The following is a 22,670-nucleotide window of genomic DNA, read 5'->3' on the forward strand; positions in this document are numbered from 1 at the left end:
GGGTGCGAGCAGAAGGCCTCTTTCGTAACGGAGTCTGGTGGAGGAGAATCTCTCCGGAGTAAGGTTTGTGAGGAGGGGTGTCTGTCGGCGGGGGAGGTGCCGGGCGGCCTGTTTGGGGGCGTGTCTGTAAAATGACGTCTGAGGGCGATCTTGTGGGTGAAGGTGGGGGGCGGGGGGAAATGCAGGTTTCTGAAGTGCTTGTGACGAGGGGGGTCTTGTAATGGGAAGTTTTTGCCTATTGTTATTAGTAATACGTAGTAGGGATAAACATTTCTGAGCAACTACGTGCCAGACACTGCGCCACACCCTTTAGATGGGTCATTTAAGAAATATTCCTAACAACCTTATAGTTGATTACAGATGGGGAAATCGGAGGTTTAACTCGGCCAGGGTTACCTAGCTAGTGCGTGGTGGGCTGTGCCGGGGTTTGGGGGGCTGGGCCTCAATGAGGACGCGAGGGGAGGAAAGAGGCTTGTGTGGGGGTGCAGGTTGTCTTGGACCAGCCACTTTATTTTAAGCCTCGCTTCTCATGTATGTAAACAGCGAATTTACCTGCGTTTCCTACTTCCTGGGGTGGTTTTAAGGGTCAAGGCAGGTACGGTGTTTGGTGGAAGCGTGTTGGAGAGTGCAGATTTGTGACTGCAAAGTGGCCGCGTGAAGGCTGTGGGTGGGAAGGAGCCCTCTGGGCGCCTCTCACTTCACCCCGGGGCAGCAGTGTTCATCCCCGTCCTCAGAGTGTCTGCATGTTGTCCTTCTGTCAACATGTAGTGACAGGCACTATTTAAAGAGATAATGATGGGGAATTTTTACAAAACTGATGAAAGATATGAAAACTCAGGTTGAAGAATCACTATAAACTTCCAATAGGATAAAATTAAATCCACACCCTGTATTGAAACTACAGAACACAAATGACAAAAAAAAAATCTTTTAAATAATCAGAAAGAAAGGCAAGTTACCTACAATGAAGTAATAAATTGTCAGCATAGTTTTCAAGAGTAAAAGCCAGAATTTCAGTGGAATAACATTTTCAAAGTGCTCAGAGAAAATAATTGGAAACCTAATACCCAGCTAAGGTAGTGTCTTCTATCCTGGTATCCTCATGCCTATGCGATACGAAACGTTGGCATGGTCATTACTTACTTTGAAATGAATGAGCTTTTTGGGGCCGAAAGGGGATAGGAGCCTGGCCTTTCCATCTTCATTCAGTGCCGTTTGGACCTCTGTATTATGCTCTCCTCTTGCCTGGAATGGAACTGCTTTCTGACAATGTTTTAATATTTAACTGCTTTAATGCATGCTTTGCTCTCTGGTGTCTGTTGCCTAGTCTTGTGTTGCCAAAGTTATGGGTTGTCAAATGTGTAACTGTGTGTGTGGGCAGAAACCTTCGATGGTAAGGGAATTGTGGAGATCTGTACTGTGGTGAATAGATGGGAATCTGGAGGGAATGTTCAGGTCACATCAAGGAGCTTTCAGTCAGCAGGGATGAGAGTGCGTTCCCTCTTTTTCTGTTCCAGCGTGGTATTTATTTCCTCTTGTAGAGGAAGAGGCACGTTACTTAGGAGGCCCAAGTGGAAGCAAATGATGAATCTTAATCTAAAGCCAAAAGCTCCACTCCCCCCAAACTAAAAGATATTGTCCCAAAGCTCACATAAGAAACATTTCTATTTAGAATGTCTTTTGTTTTTATTTATTTATGGAATATGGGAGTGGGAAGAATGCCTAAGAAGTAAGACTGGAGTTCTAGAACTGTTAGGATAGGGACAAAGCCCTGCCTCAGATGGCCAAACAGAGCTGCTGAGGGAATGTTTTGTGTCTAATTGATAAAACCCTATCTATGGTCAGTAGGTATCTTAGGGGTCATTTATTTCAGCCTCTTGCCTGCTGTACATGAAAAATATTAAAAGGTATTATCTATATAAAAAATAAGCACTTCCATAAATGAAACTAGGTGTTCCCAAAGGCAGTCAACACCAATGTTGAACAATTCTAATTAGTAATAATTATTGTTTTGTGCTGTCAGTGATTCATTTTACCAGTATATATTTACTCTTTTTTTCTTCTTTTCTGGTTTTATTTTTTAAATGTTTTTATTGATTTTTTTTTTTTTTTTAGAGAAAAAGGGAGAGGGAGAGAGAGAAACATTGATGAAACAGACATCAATTGGCTGCCTCCTGCACACCCCCTACTGGAGATCGAGTCTTCAACCCAGGGCATGTGCCCTTCCTGGGAATCAAACCGGTGACCTTTTGGTGCATGGGATGATGCTCAACCAACTGAGCCACACTGGCTAGGGCTACATTTATTTTATTTTTTTCACCACTCTTTGTTGCGAGTTATTTATTTCTTTTGTGTCAGACAGATAGATATGACCTTCATGTGTTTTCTTTGATGAGGGTCTGTTGGTGATAAGCACTCATTGTTGGAATATATCTTTACTTCCTCTTCAGTCTTGATTGATAATTTAGCTGGGTATTAGGTTTCCAATTATTTTCTCTGAGCACTTTGAAAATGTTATTCCACTGAAATTCTGGCTTTTACTCTTGAAAACTATGCTGACAATTTATTACTTCATTGTAGGTAACTTGCCTTTCTTTCTGATTATTTAAAAAATTTTTTTTTTTTTTTTTTTGTCATTTGTGTTCTGTAGTTTCAATACAGGGTGTGGATTTAATTTTATCCTATTGGAAGTTTATAGTGATTCTTCAACCTGAGTTTTCATATCTTTCATCAGTTTTGTAAAAATTCCCCATCATTATCTCTTTAAATAGTGCCTCTCATATTTAACTTACATTAAACCTCCTTATTCTGTCCTCCACATCTCTTACTCTTTCATAATTTTCATCTCTTTATTTCTATAACCTTTATCTTTGCATGCTGATTTACTCTTCAGCTAGATTTAATTTGTTTTTTGAGTTCTTATTTTTATTTTTAGACATATTCTTTGGTTCATTTTCAAATCTACCTGTTTTTTATGGTATCTTTGTTTTTAATTCATTTCATGTTATAATAATTTAAAATAAATTTAAATTATAGTCTCTGTCATATTGTTCAATTATCTAAATTTTTTAGGGTTATAATCCTGCCATTTGTTGTAACCAACGCTTGCTCATGATAAATTATTTCCTCAAGTATTTTGTAATTGTGGTAAGCTTGTATTCAGAGGTGCAGCATCTACTATAATTTTATGTAGTGTGTGTTGAGGTCAGTTCTCCCAAGAGTAGTTTTTAAAAAAATATATATATTATTGATTTTTTACAGAGAGGAAGGGAGAGGGATAGAGAGTTAGCAACATCGATGAGAGAGAGAAACATCGACCAGCTGCCTCCTGCACACCTCCCACTGGGGATGTGCCCGCAACCAAGGTACATGCCCTTGACTGGAATCGAACCCGGGACCCTTCAGTCCGCAGGCTGACGCTCTATCCACTGAGCCAAACCGGTCAGGGCCCAAGAGTAGTTTTTTTTTTTTTTTTTTTTTTAAATCAGCTTTGCTTAGGTGTAATTTATGTAAATTAACTTTAAAGGAAAAAGAGTTTTGACAAAGATGTACACCTATAAGAAGGCACTGCCTTCAATAGTTAAGATTGCTTGATAAACTGCAAAGACTGAAAAACAAAATCCAAGTTACTAGTAAGTCTTACAACAAGCAATGGGGAATTTATGAAGTTGCAAAAATTCTTTAAAGCTATCACTAATTGTACTGAAAAATCTAGCCATATCAATTTAGGCCCGAAAAAGAAAGAAAAGGCATCGAAATTGGAAAGGAAGAAGTAAAATGATCTCTGTTCACATATTATATGATCTTATATACAGAAAACTTTGAAGATTCCACAAAAAAACTGCTAGAACTAATAAATTCAGCAAAGTAGCAGGATACAGTGTCAAAACACAAAAATCAGTTGCATTTCTGTACACTAACAATGAACAATCTGAAAATGAAATTACATGAACAATTCCATTTCCAATAGCATAAAAAATAATAAATATCTAGAAATTAACCAAAAAGGTGAAAGATTTATATAGTGAAAACTCCAAAACATTGCTGAAATTAAAGACGACAAATAGAAGTACATTTTATGTTCATGAATTGAAAGATATATATTATTAAGATGTCAATACTACCTACAGCACTCTTATTTGTTAGCTGCGTCCTGATTCTCTGAGGAGAGGGTGTTGCCTGATGCTGGTGGTATCAAACCAATCCCTATCAAAATCCTAGCAGGGTTTTTTTTTTTTGCAGAAGTAGAAAACCCATACTAAAATTTATATGAAATCTCAATATACCCCAAATAGCGAAACATTGAAAAAGAACAAAGCTGGAAGACTCACAATCCCTGATTTCAAAACTTACTATAAAGTAGCAATAGTTAAAGCTGTGTGGTACTAGTATAAAAACAGACATATTGAACAATGAAAGAAAATAGAGAACCCAGAAATAAACCCTCTAAAACAGGGGTGGGGAAATCTTTTTTTCTACCAAGGGCTATTTAGATATTTGTAACATTATTTGTGGGCCATACAAAATTATCAACTTAAAAATTAGCCTGCTATATTTGGTCAAATACTTAATTTACTCACCCTTAATGCCTTGGCAGGGCCAGACCAAATGATTTCATGGGCCTTATGTGGCCCATGACCCGGATGTTCCCCACCTGCTCTAAAATATGGTCAAATATTTTGACAAGGGTTTCAAGACCTTCAGTGGGGAAAGGACAGTTTTTTCAACAAATAGTGCTGGGAAAACTGGATATTCACATGGAAAAGAATAAAGTTGGACCCTCACCTAACACCATATATAAAAGTTAACTAGCCCTAGCCGGTTTGGCTCAGTGTATAAAGTGTCAACCTATAGACTCAAGGGTCTCAGGTTCGATTCTAGTCAAGGGCACATGCCCAGGTTGTGGGCTCGATGCCCAGGTTGTGGGCTCGATCCCCAGTGGGGAGCATGCAGGAGGCAGCCAATTGATGATTTTCTCTCATCATTGATGTTTCTATCTCTCTCTCCCTCTTCCTTCCTCCCTGAAATTAATAAAAATATATATAAAAAATAAAAGTTAACTAAATTGGACCAAAGACCTAACTGTAAGACTTAAAACTATAAAACTCTTAAAACATATGATAGAAGCTTCATAACATTGGATTTGGTAATGATATTTTGGATATAACGTCAAAGGCAGAAACCACAAAAGAAATAACAGACACACTGGACTTTATGAAAAAATTTTAAAAATTGTGTATCAAAAGACACGCAACATGATAAAAAGGCAACCTATAGAATGGGAGGTAATATTTGCAAATTATATATCTGATAAGGGATTAATATCCAGAATATATAGAGAAGTTCTAAAACTAAACAATAAAAAACCAAACAAAATTATCAACTTAAAAATTAGCCTATTATATTTGTATACCTAATTCAAAAATGGCAAAGGACATTAATAGACATTTCTCCAAGAAAGATACATAGATGGCTAATAAGCATATGAAAAATTCTCAATATCACTAATCATTAGAGAATTACGAATTAAAAACTACAGTGAGCCCTTGCCGGTTGCTCACTGGTTAGAGTGTTAGCTTGTGCACCAAAGGGTCGCGGGTTCGAGTTCCAGTCAAGGATATGTACCTTGGTTGCAGGCCCCTGGCTCCTGTCAGGGCGTGTGCAGGAGGCAACCAATCCATGTGTTTCTCTCACATCGATGTTTCTCTCTCTCTTTCTCTCCCCACCTTCCTTCCACTTTCTCTAAAAAATTAACGGAAAAGTATCCTCTGGTGAGGATTAACAAAATAAACAAAACTACAGTGAGATCTATCTCATACCCATTATGATGGTTACTAGGATGTAGAGAAATTGGAACTTTTGTGCACTATTGGTGGGAATGTAAAATAGAATAGCCACTGTGTACAACAGTATGGTGGTTCCTCAAAATCTAAAACTAGATCTACTATGTGATCCCACAATTCCACTTCTAGATGTATACCCTTCTCAAAGCTGAAAGCAGAGTCTCAAAGAGATATTTGTATACCTATGTTCATAGCAACATTACTTACAGTAACTAAAACATGGAAGCAACTTGTGCCCATCAGCTGATGAATAGATAAGCAAAATGTGGTGTATACGTACAGTGAAATGTTATTTAACCTTAAAAAAGAAAAGAAATTCTGACATATGCTGTAAGATGGATGAACCTTGAAGACATTACGTTAAGTGAAATAAGTCAGTCATAAAAGTACAAATGAATAATTCCACTTATAAGAGTTACCTCGAGTAGTCAAAAATCACAGAAATAGAAAATAGAATGGTGTTTTCCAGGGACTGGGAGAGTGGAGAATGAGGAATTATTATTTAGTGGGTATCCAATTTCAGTTTTACAAGATGAAAAGATTAACAGAGATGGATGGTGGTGATGGTTGTACAATATTATGAAGGTATTTAATACCACTGAACTGTGCACTTAAAAAATATTAATATGGTAGACCTGGCCAGGTAGCTCAGTTGGTTAGAATGTCATCCCGATATGCCAAGGTTTAGGGTTCCATTCATGGTCAGGGCACATACAAGAGACAATCAATGAATGCATAAATAAGTGGACATCAAATCCCTTCTCTTCCCCTTTTCCCTCCCCCAACTCAATTAAAAATATTAATATGGTAAATTTGTTATGTGTGTTTTACCACAATAAAAAAATTGAAACTAAAAGAAAAGATATAGAGCATCTTCATCACTCCCAAAAGTTTCTTCATACCTCTTTACAGTACATCTTTTCTTCACCTACGCCCCAGAAACCACTGTAGATTAATTTGCATGTTCTAGAATTTTATATAAGTCAAATCATACAGTTTTGTATCTGTTTTTCTTTTCATACAGTATGTACTCTTGAATCTGGTTTCTTTTATGTACTATAATGCATTTGAGATTTATCTATTTAGTTGCATATAACAGTAATTTACCTTCTATTGCTAAGCAGTAATCTGTTGTATGGCTATATCATACAATATTGTTTATTGTTCACTGTTGATGAACTTTTGGGTTGTTTTTCGCTTTTTGCTATTGTGAATAAAGTTGCTGTGGGTATCCGTGTACAAATTTTTGAGTAGATATACTATATTTTCCTGTCTTTTCATATTGAATGCCTGGGTCATATTGCAGATGAATGTCCACTTTTTAAAGAAATTATCAGTTTTCCAAAGTGGTTGTACCATTTTATGTTCCCATAGCAGTATGAGAGTTCCAGTTGCTTCATGTTCTTACCAACACACTTGGTATTGTCAGTCTTTTTAGTTTGAGCCATTTTCATGGAGGTGTAGTAGTTTCTCATTGTGGTTCTAATCTGCATTTTCCTAATGACTGATGATGTTAAACATCTTTCCTATATTATTGGCCATTTGTATATCTTCTGGAGCAACTTTGTGTGTACTTCTGTTGGGCACTCAAGGCTATTGGCAATCTGGGACCAAAATGTGTGTAATTTTTTTCTTACCTGTAAATTTCCAGGGCTCAAGCTTAGTATAAATTTTAACTTCAAATCCATCTCATGTACACACCTATGGTTTTGAATTCCTAGATTTTTTCCCTCCCACTTTGCTAGGTAACCTTGGCAAGAATCCTTATTTCCTTGTGGAGAGATATTTTCCCTAATCTATCTTTTTAAAAATATGTTTGTTTGTTTTTAAATTGATTTCAGAGAGGAAGGGAGAGGGAGAGAGAGAGAAACATCAGTGATGAGAGAGAATCTTTGATTGACTGCTTTCTGCATGCCCCCAGTTGGGATAGAGCCTGCAACCCAGACATGTGCCTTGACCAGGAATCAAACCATGACCTTCTGGTTCATAGGTGGATGCTCAACCACTGAGCCACACCGGCTGGACTTCCTGGTCTTTATTTTTACTGTAGGTATCAGCCTTTATTCAGGGATCTCAGTTGCTTTTTGAGGACTCAAGAGCTGTCTCCTGGACTATGAACAGTTCATAAATACCTTATACTGCTATGAAAGTTATGCCATCAGCTCACTAATACAGTTTTCAGCTTCTTTATTTCTGGTTCCTGGGATTTCCCTTACTTTCTTGTGACTCAATTTATATATCAGGATCCAATAAGAAAACAGAAATCACATGTAGCTATTTTATTAGATTTTAAAAATTATTATTGACTAGAGGCCTGGTGCATGAAATTCATGCACGGGTTGGGTCCCTAGGCCTGGCTGGCAATCAGGGCCGATTGGGGCCTTCCTTCCCTCGACTGCCTTCATTCTGCACCACCCCCTGGTGGTCAGCGCACATCATAGCGAGTGGTTGAACTCCCAGTTGGTCAAACACCCAAGGGGACAATTTGCATATTAGCCTTTTATTATATAGGATTTTTAGAGAGAGAGGAAGGGAGAGGGATAGAGAGATAGAAACATTGATGAGAGAGAAACATCACGATTGCCTGCTTCCTGCACACCCCCCACCTGGGTCCAAACCTGCAACCTGGGCATGTGCTCTGACTGGGAATCTAACCGTGATCTCTTGGTTCCTGGGTCGACGCTCACCCACTGTGCCACACCAGCAGGGCACACATGTAGCTATTTTAATAGAATGAACTCAGTCAAGGGAATTAGTTTAAACTCTTGTAGGAGGTTGCAAAAGCCAAAAGGGAGTCTTAAACTAACTTTTTGATATAATAACTGCACGAAGCAGTTACCTATTAGGACTGAAAAACAAAGGGAGGAAAAAAGTTGAGGTTATCAGAACCTAGAAGTCTGGAGGGATCTGGTGTTAACTGTGCCCTGATTCTCTGAGGAGAGGGGGTTGCCTGGTGCTGCTGGTATCTCAGGGAGCTCACAGGAGGGGCCCAGAGGAGTCAGGTTTGGTTGAGCCCTGTCCAACTAGTATTGATGCCTCTGAAGGGCACAATGAAGCTGGTTCTGGGAGTTTAGAAAGAGCCAGGAAGACCCAACAGCTGTTGTCAAGAAACAGCAAGCCACAGGAGGAAGTCCTCTGTAGCTTCCTCCTGCCTTCCATTTTCCCTTTAGTACTCCTATTTACAGAACCTAACCAGGAGCCCCAGCTGGCAAAGGTGAAATGGAATTGGTGGAGTCCAAACCCTAGTATCACAGAGCAGAGCATAACAGGGTAAGTGTCAACCTGAGAGAGAAGAACTTACTGGCACAGTCTAAAAGGATGTTTATTATATTTTCTAAGCATTATTGTATTTGCAGCCATATTTAGTAGGAACATTTTTGGGTTATCTGGTTCCTTATACTACAGTCAGTAATAGCAGTAGCTAACTTTTTTTCCCCCATCATATATTGTGAGTCAGGCACTGTTCTAAGCATTTTACATGAACTGCTTCCCAAAGCTCTATGAGGTAAGTATTATTATTACTATTCCCTTTAATGGGCAAGGAAATGGAGTAATCTACCCAAAGCCATATACAGTTTGTAAAGTGGTGGAGTTGGTGTTTTAGTCCAAGAATTCTGTTACAGAATCCACATTTTTAAGGTCTTTATTATTCTGAAAGTACTTCCCTGTGTCAAAGCAAAATCTGTCTTCCTATAGCTTCCACTCACTAGTTCTAGTTTTGCCTTCTTGGAGGAGGACACAAAGTTTTTTTCTTCATTTGTGTGATAAAAATGCCTGTATTTGAAAAAAGATTTTCATGTTCTCCCCGGTGTGACATATGTAGTTCTTCCCTCACATTTGCCACAGTATGACTTTCAGATTCTTCACTAAAATTGTCATTCTTCTCTGCATGTACTCTGACTTTGCCTTTCAAAGGTGGTCACACACGGTTGCTCACTCCATCTGAGCCTGAGTAGCAAAACAAGCATTGATGTCTTGGGGAGCTCTGTCAGATTCATGGTTCATTGAGAGTATACATATATAGTAACAGCCTCTCCTCTACCTCCCATTATAGGCAGCCTTTTTTCCCCCTAAGGCAACCTTTTGGTTTAATATGACCTGCTATACCAGGTATCCACTATCCTGTGTTAGTTTGGTTGATTTCTTTTATTTGAAATGTAGGGATTTATATTTAGTCCTGTTAACTTGTATCTTGTTATTTTGATACTACCAAACCTGTTAAGATCTTTTGGCCAGATCAAATCTAAAAACATTTTATTTCTTGTCCTTCACAGTTTAGAATTCCAAAGCTCAGCAATCAGGCCTTATATGTTTTCATTCTGTCTTTGGTAAAAAAATGCTGAACATGGTAGGTTTTAGAAGCAAGCTCGATGTTATCCCACTATAGCTCTTAGTCCAGTTAATGAAGGTTTGGGGGAAATAGTTTTGACCATTCTTTCTGCTAAATTAAGGGAGGACTTACCTGGCAAGGGCAGTATCTAGGCCAGTGATGGTGAACCTATGATACGCGTGTCAGAGGTGACACGCGAACTCATTTTTTTGGTTGATTTTTCTTTGTTAAATGGCATTTAAATATATAAAATAAATATCAAAAATATAAGTCTTTGTTTTACTATGGTTGCAAATATCAAAAAATTTCTATATGTGACACGGCACCAGAGTTAAGTTAGGGTTTTTCAAAATGCTGACATGCTGAGCTCAAAAGGTTCGCCATCACTGATCTAGGCTGTCAGTGAGGGAAGGAGAGAGTCAAGGTTAAGGGTTAGCCATTGGGTAGTCATTCATCCTAATAAGGGACCACTTGGTTGAAGTAAAATGATCTAGTTGTAGAAGGGAGAGAGGGCATATTGCACGGCATGCTCCTGGGTTGAGACCTCTGTTGGTAGCTGTGGCAGCTGCCCTTTCTGTCCTATTTCAGGGTCAATGTCTTTGAAGCCAGTGCAGGAAATGCCATTGATTTAGCCTTGTAGATTTCTTCTGCCTATTGTAGCTGAGGACTGGTTTATGTGGTGAGGAGTAAAGACTGCATATGTTTCAGGCATATTTGACCACTTGGGTACTTTCCTGTGACTGGCCAGAGACACTTGTTTTACAGGCTGTCAGGTGTTTGTGATCCCAGCTCTTGGTCCTGTGTGTGGGTAGCAATTGCTTTCTGCCCTGTAAGTGGTCATTTGTCAAGTGACCTCAGTGATGAGGTGAGGTAATAATAGTTTTGATTGCCTTCTTTTCTCTCTTTCCCGTGGTGTGACGATGTAAGTTTGGGGGAACCTCTTGTTCCCTAAGAGTGTGCCACTGCACCCCTGATCAACTGTTGCAAAGTGGACTTTGTCCAGTTGCTGACTTCCAAAGCCCAGTTTCCTTAGACAGTGAGCAACTATGTAATGTAATGAGTGTCTATTATATCTCTCACAGAGATGACTATGTAGAGAGTTATATAGTACAGGATTTCCCTCCTCAACAGCTGTTCAAAACTACAGAGACTTTATAGGAATAACATACAAATATTTATATACTCATGTGTGTTTAAACATACTGATAATTTACAAAAATAATGTAACATACATACTCTTCACCTAGATTCACCAATTGTTAACATTTTGCCAAATTTGCTCTCTATCCTTCATTTTATGAACCTTTTGACTGTTAGATATGAATATCATGTTACTTCGTCCTAAGCATTTCAGTAACTATTTCCTAAAAACCAAAATATCTTCTATATAACCACAATACAATTAGCACCCAAGGAAATTTAATACTGAGTCAATATATCCAATATATAGTAATTGTTTAGATTTCTCAAGTTTTCCTAATGATGTCTTTCATAGATTTTTTTTCCAATTCAGCTTTGATTGAAGGATCAGTTGTCAAGATTTTGTCATGCCGCCCTGACCGGTTTGGCTCAGTGGACCGGTTTGGCTCAGTGGATAGAGCGTTGGCCTGCGGACTGAAGGGTTCTAGGTTCGATTCCAGTCAAGGGCATGTACCTTGGTTGCCGGCACATCCCCAGTAGGGGGCGTGCAGGAGGCAGCTGATCGATGTTTCTCTCTCATCTATGTTTCTGACTCTATCCCTCTCTCTTCCTCTCTGTAAAAAATCAATAAAATATATTTAAAAAAAAAGATTTCATCCCCAGTGGGCGTGCAGGAGGCAGCTGATCGATGTTTCTCTCTCATCTATGTTTCTGACTCTATCCCTCTCTCTTCCTCTCTGTAAAAAATCAATAAAATATATTTAAAAAAAAAGATTTTTGTCATGCCTCTACTCTCCTTTAACCTTGAACAGTTTAATCTCTTACTCTTAAATACCTTTTTGTTTATCATAGCATTGACATTTTTGAAGACTTCAAGTTAGTTTTTTGCAGAATGTCTCTTAATTTGGGTTTGTATGATTGTTTCCTCTTGATTAGATTCAGGCTAAACCTTTTTGGTAGAGCTAATTAGATTAATACAGTAGTTTGATTAGTGAAGCTAAGAAACACATGGAATCAGTATTCAGTTTTGCATGACAGTGTATAATTTAGTATTCGATTGTGTTGTCTAATCTGTAAGCCGTATGGGAATTAAGAGGGAACTCAGTAGGACCTGGAGTAACTAGGGATGACTTTGGCAGGCAGGTGGACAGAATTTGAGGTAGTTGCAATATGGTTAGATAAGCCACTCTTTGGGCTTCCCAACCCACTTTTAAGGTCATATATCATGAAAACGGAATTTCTTCTTCAGAGTTTAAAGCTGTGTATTTGCCATAGTGTTTGTACTATTTGGAAGCCTAATAGTTTAGAGCTCTTGCTTCAGACAGGCCTAGAGAATTCCCAGCATTTTGCCAGCTGTCTAACGTGGGGGAAGTTTCCTCACTTGAAAGCTAGAAAGAGTATTGATAACTACTTAAAATGTGATTGCAATGCTCACAGTGAAATATTACATAAGTATTTGAATTAAAATATTTAATTTCCTTTAGGTGGGGGCAGCACTGTGTTGTTCTGCCATATGCTTCATTGAAGCATTTATTTCTGTTACCTGCCTAAGTCCTGAAGGTGTTTGAATTTAACACTGCTGGATAACAGAAGGCATGGAAATGAGAAAGGGCTTGGCTCATGCCAAGAGAAGTGGGAAGACTGGCTTAATTAGTTCAGAGTGTACACTGGAATAGTGGGAAATAAGGTTGAATAAATGACTTGAGGCCATGTAATGGAGGACTTGGAAAATTAAGCCAAAGAATTTAGATGTGATGCTTTAGGCAGAAGAAAACCATGGCAAGTTTTTGTTAGGAGAAACACCCTAGAAATGAGGATGGTATGGAGTCTCCTGAACAGGGACCTTTCCTGCTTCATAGACCAGAATTCTAATAGGGCAGGGCCTCCCAAGTGTTGACCAGGGGTGGGTGTGGTTTGTCAATCTTGCCAGAGGAGGCCAGAATTTCTGCCCCAGTGACTCTTCCTGCTTTGCCACTGACTCACCCCATTGACCTGGGCTGTGTGGCTTCCCTTCCGGTTGCTGTCTGAGCTGCAGAACGCTGGGGCTGCCTGGGATGATGTGAGACTGAGCTGACCAACACTGGGTGGAATGGGGGAATGAACAAGCCTTCCTGTCCCTCTGCCCCTTCTCTGGGTAAAGGCTAATTCTAAGCCAGACTGCCAGGGATCACTTTCTTGCGAGCGTGCGGAAGCTCCACTAGGAGGTAAGTCAAGATGGTTCCTGCCCTCTGCTTTTTCATAGGTCAGCTTTTTCTTGAACAGGAACTCTACTACATACTCCCCCTGCTCTGTTCTGGATTCTTCATAGTAACCTTCTTTCAGTTACTTGAGGCAAATGGGTTACTGCAGAGAGGTAGGCAAGAGGTTTAATAAACATATTCTCCTATCTGTGGGGGGAGTGTCCAAAGGTTTCACAGATCCCTAGTCTGAGATAGAGTACCCAGAACTCCTGTGAACTAAACAGTGGCTCATACCCCTAAGGCAACTGCACAGAGGTCCTGGTCATAAACCATTGTTTCTCAGCTGCTGGGTTTCAGAACCATTCTTGGTGTGTTTTAGTGCCCCCAGGGATCTCCTTTCCCTTTGAAAGAAAACAGTGAGGAACAGGGAAGGGGAGAGGTGTATGGATTGGGATGTGTAGGTTATGGTGAGAGTCAGGGTGACTGGATTTCTAGTTCTGACTGTTACTAATCAGCTGTGTGACCAGAGAAAAATTGCCTAACCTCGGTTGAAAACTAGAGTTTTCTCATATGTAAAAATGAACAGTTTGGATGATATGATCTAGAAGATTTCTTCCAGCCAAAATTTATGATTATATAATGTGTGATTGTAAAGTAATAAAATAATTCACTTTTAACACATGGGATATATTGCACATATCTTTTCCCTTTCATTGTAATTGTGGAACAGTTACAGTATTTTTAAGTGTGGCCCCCTCAAAGTAATTGTGTTCTCAACTTTTACGTTTATTCTGGTGATGCTGTCAGTGCTCAGAACACTTTTGGCTTCTAAGCCATTTTTTTGAATATCCTCAAAAGTAACAAATCTTTACTCTTGCTTGGTGGATTTAATTTTTAGAAACAGCCAGAAGATACTGTGAGATTCAAACAAGGCAATACCGGTTTTGGTGAATGGGGTGTGTGACACTTTTTGTGTCTGTCTCACATGGAGTAGGTTTTAAAGGCAGTTCCCAAGGAGCGTTTCATAAATATTTTTAAAATATATTTTTAATTGATTTTTTTACAGAGAGGAAGGGAGAGGGATAGAGAGTTAGAAACATCGATGAGAGAGAAACTGATCAGCTGCCTCCTGCACACTTCCTACTGGGCGTGTGCCCACAACCAAGGAACATGCCCTTGACCGGAATCAAACCTGGGACCCTTCAGTCCGCAGGCCGATGCTCTATCCACTGAGCCAAACTGGTTAGGGTGTTTTTTGTGTATTTTTTTAGTAAATATTTCTAGCAATGGTAATATGTTAAAATAAGTAAATAGCTTCCTAAAGAGACTATTTTGATTACAGTTTTCATTTGATTTAATAATACTGGAAATGTTTGTTTTGAAAAGTCACTTCGGTTATACTCACTGTGTATGTGCTTGCTTCTAGGTCAAGGTAATTAAATAGTAGAGAAAATTAGCCTTTATCATGATAGTCCTCCCAAATCACAGATGAGTTGAGGACCAAGAAAGGTTTGGAACGTGTTGCTGTAGGACATTGTAGTTGTGGAGCCATTGTTCTGAAGTCCCATCTCCAGAAGACTCACAGCCACAAGTTCTTAAGGCTGCAGCAGCCACTGCTCATCAGCATGCCAGATTCTATCAGGATTACTTCCAGGTGGCATGGCTGAAGCAGATGTTTTGGTAGCTCCAATTTTTTATAGGAGAAATGATATATCATGTCTTCATTTATTTTATTTATTTATTTAGTAGTTTAGGTTTGAGAAAGGGTAGGGATGTGTGGTGGGGTGGGAAGGGACTGTCAAAGCAGAGGGGCTATCTTTGTTTGTTTTTTATAATCCTCATCTGAGGATATTTTTTTCCCCATTGATTTTTAGAGAGAGTGGAAAAGAGAGGGAAAGACAGAGAGAAATATTGATGTGAGAAAAACACATCAATTGGTTGCCTCCTGCACATGCCTGATCAGGGCCTGGGCCAGGGAGGAGCCTACAACCGAGGTACATGCCCTTGACTGGAACCCTTCAGTCCGCAGGCCAGTGCTCTCTCCACTGAGCAAAACTGGCTAGGGCTAGAGGGGCTATATTGAATGTATTTTATTTTAAGGAGTAAAATGTGTGTATTATTTATTACACTGAAAAATTGTGACCACTACTAATCATGCCTTTTGGCTTAATTCTACTGAGTTAACATTAACAATAATTTGCACACAACAAGTAGTTTCCTAAGTACAAGAGATGAGTTATTTTATAAATATACTTTAAACATTATGTATTTATGGTTCAGAAGTAACCTTGAAAATTTTTAAGCACCTCGAATGCATTGATTTTATTATTTTTAAAAAATATATTTTTATTGATTTCAGAGAGGAAGGAAGAGGGAGAGAGAGAGAGAAACATCAGTGATGAGGGAGAATCATTGATTGGTTGCCTCCCACACACTCCCCACTGGGGACCAAGTCCACAACTCTGGCATGTGCTCCTGATCGGAATCAAATCTGGGACTCTTCAGTCCGCAGGCTGATGCTCTATTCATTGAGCCAAACCAACTAGGGCTCGGATGCATTTAAATTAGGCTGGTTGTAGTACCCTGGAATCTGTTACTGGAAATGGTGGTCTTGTTGATAGCTAGTAAGTAAAATAAGGTGTTAGGCAGCCTGGTCCCAGATTCTTCTAAGTTACTGTGATCACTTATAATTCTCTTCCTTACTCTAAGGCAGTTATGGACTTTTTGTAATAATAGCAACAGTGGTTTTAGATGCCCTTTAATTTTTGTTTTCCATGCGCTGATTCTCCATGCTGTCTTCCACATGTCTTCCTAAGATGCTCCTCAGAAAGCTCTCAAAACATGTGGTTTCCATGTCTGCATCATCATCTTTTATGGGCTTGCCATCTTCACTATTCTTACTCAGCAGTTTGGATGCTGCATTCCTCCTCATATCCGAATTTTGCTTGCTAATGTCTACATTCTGGTTCCACCTATGCTGAATCCCATCATATACAGGATCAAGACAAAGCAAATCCAAGAGCAGGCTGTTCACATGTTTTTATCAAAGCAGGAATAACTTTGGAAGAGGATCAGAGTTTTCACCATCTATAGCATGGGTGGGGAATGTCTGGCCTGAGGGCCGTATAAGGCCCGTGAAATCATTTGGTCTGGCCCTGCCAAGGCATTAGGGGTGAGTAAATTAAATGTTTGACCAAATATAGCAGGCTAATTTTTAAGTTGATAATTTTGTATAGCCTGAGAATGATGTTAATAAATATCCAAGTGGCCCTTGGCAGAAAAAAGGTTCCCCACACCTGCTCTAAGGGCTTGTTTTCCTTGTTTTTATACTGAAAAGTTAGATACTAAGAGTTCAAGGTTTGGAACAGGTAGGCCTAATGAGATTTGATGGGGAAGTATCTATTGTTCTATGCTGCTTGTCTATTAAACTAGGGGCAGTCCTGGTTGGTGTGGGTCAGTTGGTTGGAGTGTCATCCTGTGCACTGAAAGGTTGCCAGTTCGATTCCCAGTCAGGGCACATGCCCAGGTTGCAGGTTTGTTCCCCAGTGGTGGCGCATACAGGAGGAGGGGAGTGTGTACGAGAAGTAACCCACTGATGTTTCTCTCATATATCGATCTCTCTTCCTCTCCTCCTCCTCCCTTTCCCCTCTCTAAAAATCAGTAAAAAAAAAACAAAAAAAAACAAAAAAAAACTAGGGCAGGAGTGGAAATCCTTTTTAGCACCTAAATTATAGTGACTACTGTGTACTTGTAGTCATAGCTGAGTGAACAAACATGAACTAGCTATTTAATGAGAAGTAGGCACTAGAAGCTTTCTCCTGAAACACAGTCACAGGGCATGCTTGTCCTGAGAGGTTATTCTCTGATGGGACCTATTGTTTGAAAGAAGTGGGGCTGAATTTCATCAAAATGGACTGTGGATATTGTAATTTAGAAGATTTAGAGAATTTGTTTCCTGCTGTTGTTAATTTTAAACCTTTCTTTAAAGGGGTTCTCTTAATGATTGATGTAGTGGATTCATTTAGAGAAAATAAAAAACGATGTAACCACAATTAGAAGTTAAATACCCTAGAGCAGAGCCAGTTGCTGGATAGACAAAATGGCCTAATTAGTTGCTCTACAATCCTTAGATCCTACAGTGACCCCAAAGAGAGAATATGCTGCCTGTACAGCTAGCTAGGCTGGAAGATTTGGTGACCTGTAGAATCCACACTTCTTAATCTCCCTATTTCTCTTCTCTGCCTTAGTGCCCTTTAGTCTTAATTAGGGTTGTGTTAACACAGTCATCTTGCCAGTCCCCTTAAAGTGGCAGGTCCATGACATTTTCTGCTGGTGACTCATTTTAGGTATGTGACTTTAAATTAGAGGGATTGTTCTGTTTGACAATTTGGCTTTACTGGCTGTCTCACTGAAAGAATTCACTAGATTAGGTTGAGAATGGAAGCTCTCATTCAGTCAGGCAGGATTATTTAGTGCCTACTCTGTATAAGCAGTGTGCTGGAATGGAGCTGATAGATGAATAAGATGGTTTCTTCTCTCCAGGAGCTTAGTCAAGTGAAACATGTATACAGCTAGCATCGACCCACAGAGGAATGAAATAGAGTGTGTAGAGGAACAAGTAATATGGGAGCGTACAGAGGAAAAACAACTGTTCTGAATTTGGGGGAATAAGGAATGCTTCTGAAGGGAGAATGCATTTGAGTCAGATTCTATTTTTTTTTCTTGTTTTTTTGAGTCAGATTCTAAAGGTGAATAAGTTCAGTAGGTTTAGAAGAAAGGGCATTTGGAAGAGGTCCCAGCATGGGTAAAGGCACAGAGCCTGAAAAATACCTGGCATGTTTGGAAAAAGTATTCCTGAGATAGAAGACATTTTAGAGTAATGAGCAGGAGATGAAGCTGGAAAAGAAGTCTTAAAGAAGATCCTTGAATATGGTGGTGTAGGTAAATGCTGGTACTTGCCACCTTCTACAACCACATCAAAATTACAACTAAAATACAGAACAACTGTCATTCAGAACCACCTGAAGTCCTACAACTAGATTAGTAAGAAGAAGGCACACTGAGACTGAGGGGCGGAGGCGTGGAACAGGCTGGTCTGACACCCATGTGTGGTGTTTCTTTAATTGGGAGGGATCTCTCCAAGGCCTCCCATGAGAAGCAGGGGTCCCAGCCCCACACCAGACCCCCAGCGCAGGGTTCCAGAGCTGGGAAGAGAAGTCCCCATAACTTCAGGCTGTAAAAACCAGTGGGGACTGTGGCTGAGTCTCACCGAGGCTGCTGGTGTCCCAGGTGTTCCTCTTAAAGGGCCCACACACGAGCTTACACTTCCCGATTCCTCTGAGCTCTAGTGCTAGGCGGCGGCTTTGGGGGAATCCAGGGACATACAGGGATATGGGGAGGAACTGGACTGTCTGACTTTGGGGCAGGAACTCGGGGATGGCTTTCTCCCAGACAGAGGTACTTGCAGGGGTCAGTGTTCCTGTGCTGAGCTGGTGGGCAGCCACATCTGAGTTTCCATCAGTGTGGCCCACACTGTTCACTCAGTCCTGGTGATTCTGAGACCCTGCCCCATCTAATTTGCAGCGCCACCCAAGCTGTTTATAGTTGCTTTTCCATATGAATGACCTGTCCTGGCTCAGGCTTCAGACTTTGCCAAAATCTCTTAAACAAAGAGCAACTAGAGTTAGCATGCCCCACACCTATCAATAAAAGGCTCAAGGATGGCCCCGGTGAGGACAGGACGGCCCCGGTGAAGTCGGGACGGCCCCGGTGAGGTTGGGATGGCCCCGGTGAAGTGGGGACGGGCCCGGTGAGGTTGAAACGGATAATAAAGACCAATATAAACTGATGAACAAAAATAGATGCAGAGGCAGAGCAGCATTGAACAGACTGTCAAACTACAGTGGGAAGCTTGGGGAGGGTTTGGGGGGCGGGTTAAGAGATCAACCGAAGGACTTATATGCATGCATATAAGAATAACCAATGGACACAAAACACTGGGGGGCAGGGGAGGTCGGGTGAAAGTTAAGGGGGGGAAAAAAGGAGACATATGTAATACTCTTTGTAATACTTGAGGAAATAAAAATTATTAATAAAAATAAAAAAATAAAAGGCTCAAGACCCAGCATTATTACCACCCTGCCTTGCTTCACAGCTAGGCCTCATTTGAGCACTTCCTAGCCCAATACAAGTAGCAGCCATCTGCAGATCTCTCTGTAGTTCCTGCTGGGTGGCCCTAGGCAGTGACTGACTTTGTACATCCTGGGAGGCCCCAGAACAGTGACACAGTGGACAGCTTCAGACCATACCAGATTACAACTCTACACATCCACAAGGGAAAGACTCAGCACCAAAGCCCCACTGAAGCAATTCCTGCTCCATAGGGTGTCTCCTGCATAGCAGATCTTCTATTGTAGATGCATCTGGTCCTCACAGCCAATTGGCCTGGAGGCCAATTCCTCCCAGTGATGCCAGTCAAGGCTCAACTACAACAAGACTGTGCACACAGTTCACACCAGGGCTTACCGAGAGTGCCCAACTCAGGTGATTGGGGAGGCTGAGCCACTGGGCCCTACAGGACACCTATTACACAAAGCCACTTTACCAATTACAGTAGACATAACAGCTCTACCTAATACATGGAAACAAACACAGGGAAGCAGCCAAAAAACAGAGACAAAAAAACATGTCACAAATGAAAGAAATGGAAGCAAGCAAGCTACTGGATACCAGAGTTCAAAACAATGGTTATAAGGTTACTCAAGGATCTTCTTGAGACCTCTAAGGAACTTAGTGAGACTTTCAAGGATCTTAGTGAGAATGTCAAAGACATAAATCACACACACACACAAAACCCAAAACAAAACAAAACAAAACAAAAAAACACCAGTCAGAAATTAAGCATACACTAACTGAAATAAAGAATAATTTACAGGGATTCAACAGTAGAGTAGAGGATTCTGAGAATCAAATCAACTATTGGAATATGAGGAAGCAAAAAACATCCAATCAGAAGAGCAAAAAGAAAAAAGAATTATAAAATATGAAGATAGTGTAAGGAGCCTATGGGACAACTTCAAGCATACCAACATTCGCATTATGGGGGTGCCAGAAGGAGGAGAGAGAGAGAGAGAGCAAGATATTGAAAACCTACTTGAAGAAATAATGACAGAAAACTTCCCCTGCCTGATGAAAGAAATAGACTTACAAGTCCAGGAAGCGCAGAGTCTCACACAAGAGGAACCCAAAGAGGCCCACATCATAATTAAAATGCCAAGGGTTAAAGACAAAGAGAATCTTAAAAGCAGCAAGAGAAAAGCAGTTAATTATCTACAACAGAGCACCCATATAACTGTCAGCTGATTTCTCAACTGAAACTGCAGGCCAGAAGGGAATGGCAAGAAATATTCAAAGTGATGAATAGCAAGTCCCTATAGCCAAGATTACTCTACCCAGCAAAGCTCTCATTTAGAATTGAGGGTCAGATAAAGAGCTTCACAGACAAGAAAAAGCTAAAGGCGTTCACCACCACCAAACCAGTACTACATGAAATGCTGAAGGGTATTCTTTAAGAAGAGGATGGAGGAGAAGAAGGGGAAGAGATAAAAATATGAACAATAAAATGGCAACAAATACATATCTATCAACAATTGAACCTTAAAATAAAAATAAACGAACAAGAAATCTAATGAACAAACTGAACAAGAAATTTAATGAATAAAATAGAATTAGAGGCATGGAAACATGGAACAGACAGACAAATCTCAGAGGGAAGGGGGTTGGGGGAACAGGAAGAGATTAACCAAAGATCTTATATGCATTACCTATGGACACAGACAGTAGGCTGATAAAGGCCTGGGGCTGGGCAGGAACTGGGTTGAGGGGGTGGGGGAAAGAGGGACATCTGTAATACTCTCAACAATAAAGATTTTTAAAAAAGATTTTATATCTCTTAACATTTAATATCTTCTAGATCAGTTCTGTCACTTTCTAAATAGAAAATTTTAAGCATTCACTTTACCGCTTCAAAAATCATTTTATGTAATGTACCATTTTATTGATAAAGCAAGTTTACCTTAGCATTTACAGATTAAACTTTTTCTTTCAACTATTTATGAGTAACTCTAAATGTCTGGAACACGAAATTTGAGGTAAGCTATACATGTGCTTGGATTGAGTACTGTTGGACTGGTAAGCAGGGGACTGGTGTACAGGAACATGTCTCTTAGCTGAATGAGCTGCCTTAGGGATCTGCAAACTTTTCCTATAAAAAGCCAGGTAGTAAGCTTTGCAGGCCATATGATCTGTCTTAACAACTCTACTCTGCTGCTGTAGTGCAAAAACTGCTGTAGACAATACATTTGAATGAGTGGAGTGGTGTTCCAATGAAACTTTATTTTTGGACACTGGAAAAAAAAGGTACCTTAAGTGTCATGCCAAGGGATTTGGATTTATTCTGCATTGAGTTAGCTGTTGAATGTTTTTGATGTAAAGAATAACATGACCCAATCCATGTTACTTAGGTCTTGGTCTGTTTTAAGTATAAGGTCTTAGATTTCAAGGTGGAGAAGGTGGTGGTCCTGGTTCTTAGAGTATAAGTTTTGTTAAGCATCTCATGTTTGAGCACTTGATTCCTTAGTTACATTTACTAGAGCAACTACAAAAGTGTCCCTTTAAACTAAGTTTCCCCATCCCCCAAAGATGAAGGTTTTCTTAAGCATATACAATACATACAGACTTCTTTCTAGTGGGTTGCTTGCTACTGTGAATCCTTTGAGGATAAAATTCATCACAGGGGTGGCTTCTGAATATACAGTGGAAACCAAACAACATTTTTAAAAAAATATGTTTTTACTAGAGGCCTGGTGCACGAAACACGTGCACGGGCGGGGGGTGGGGGGGGGGGATGTCCCTCAGCCCGGCCTGCATCCTCTCGCAATCTGGGACCCCTCGGGGGATGTTGGGCCTAAACTGTCAGTCGGACATCTCTCTCACAATCAGGGACATTGCATGCACCAGTGACCCTACTTTTCATACAGGTGAAAGGCATCTTGCTGTTGTATGGGCAGCTACATTTTTTTGCCCTGATTATAAAAAGTAGTACATAACATGATCCTTCTGAGGTTATAGTACCATTTTACCCATCTTATGGGTGGAAAAACTGAAGCAGAGAGAAGT

General features: G+C 40.1%; 1 protein-coding gene across 1 annotated transcript in view; it reads left to right on the plus strand.

Moving 5' to 3' along the window:
• The window catches only part of NUMA1 (nuclear mitotic apparatus protein 1), an 83,840-nt gene continuing 61,170 nt past the window's right edge, over positions 1–22,670 (plus strand). Inside the window, exon 1 of the mRNA XM_014540448.1 lies at positions 1–58. The gene's annotated coding sequence lies outside the window, so the exon portion shown is untranslated. The remainder of the gene's footprint in view (positions 59–22,670) is intronic.

Source organism: Myotis brandtii, unplaced genomic scaffold (genome assembly GCF_000412655.1).
Source record: "Myotis brandtii unplaced genomic scaffold, ASM41265v1 scaffold244, whole genome shotgun sequence".
Taxonomy (NCBI): Eukaryota; Metazoa; Chordata; class Mammalia; order Chiroptera; family Vespertilionidae; genus Myotis; species Myotis brandtii.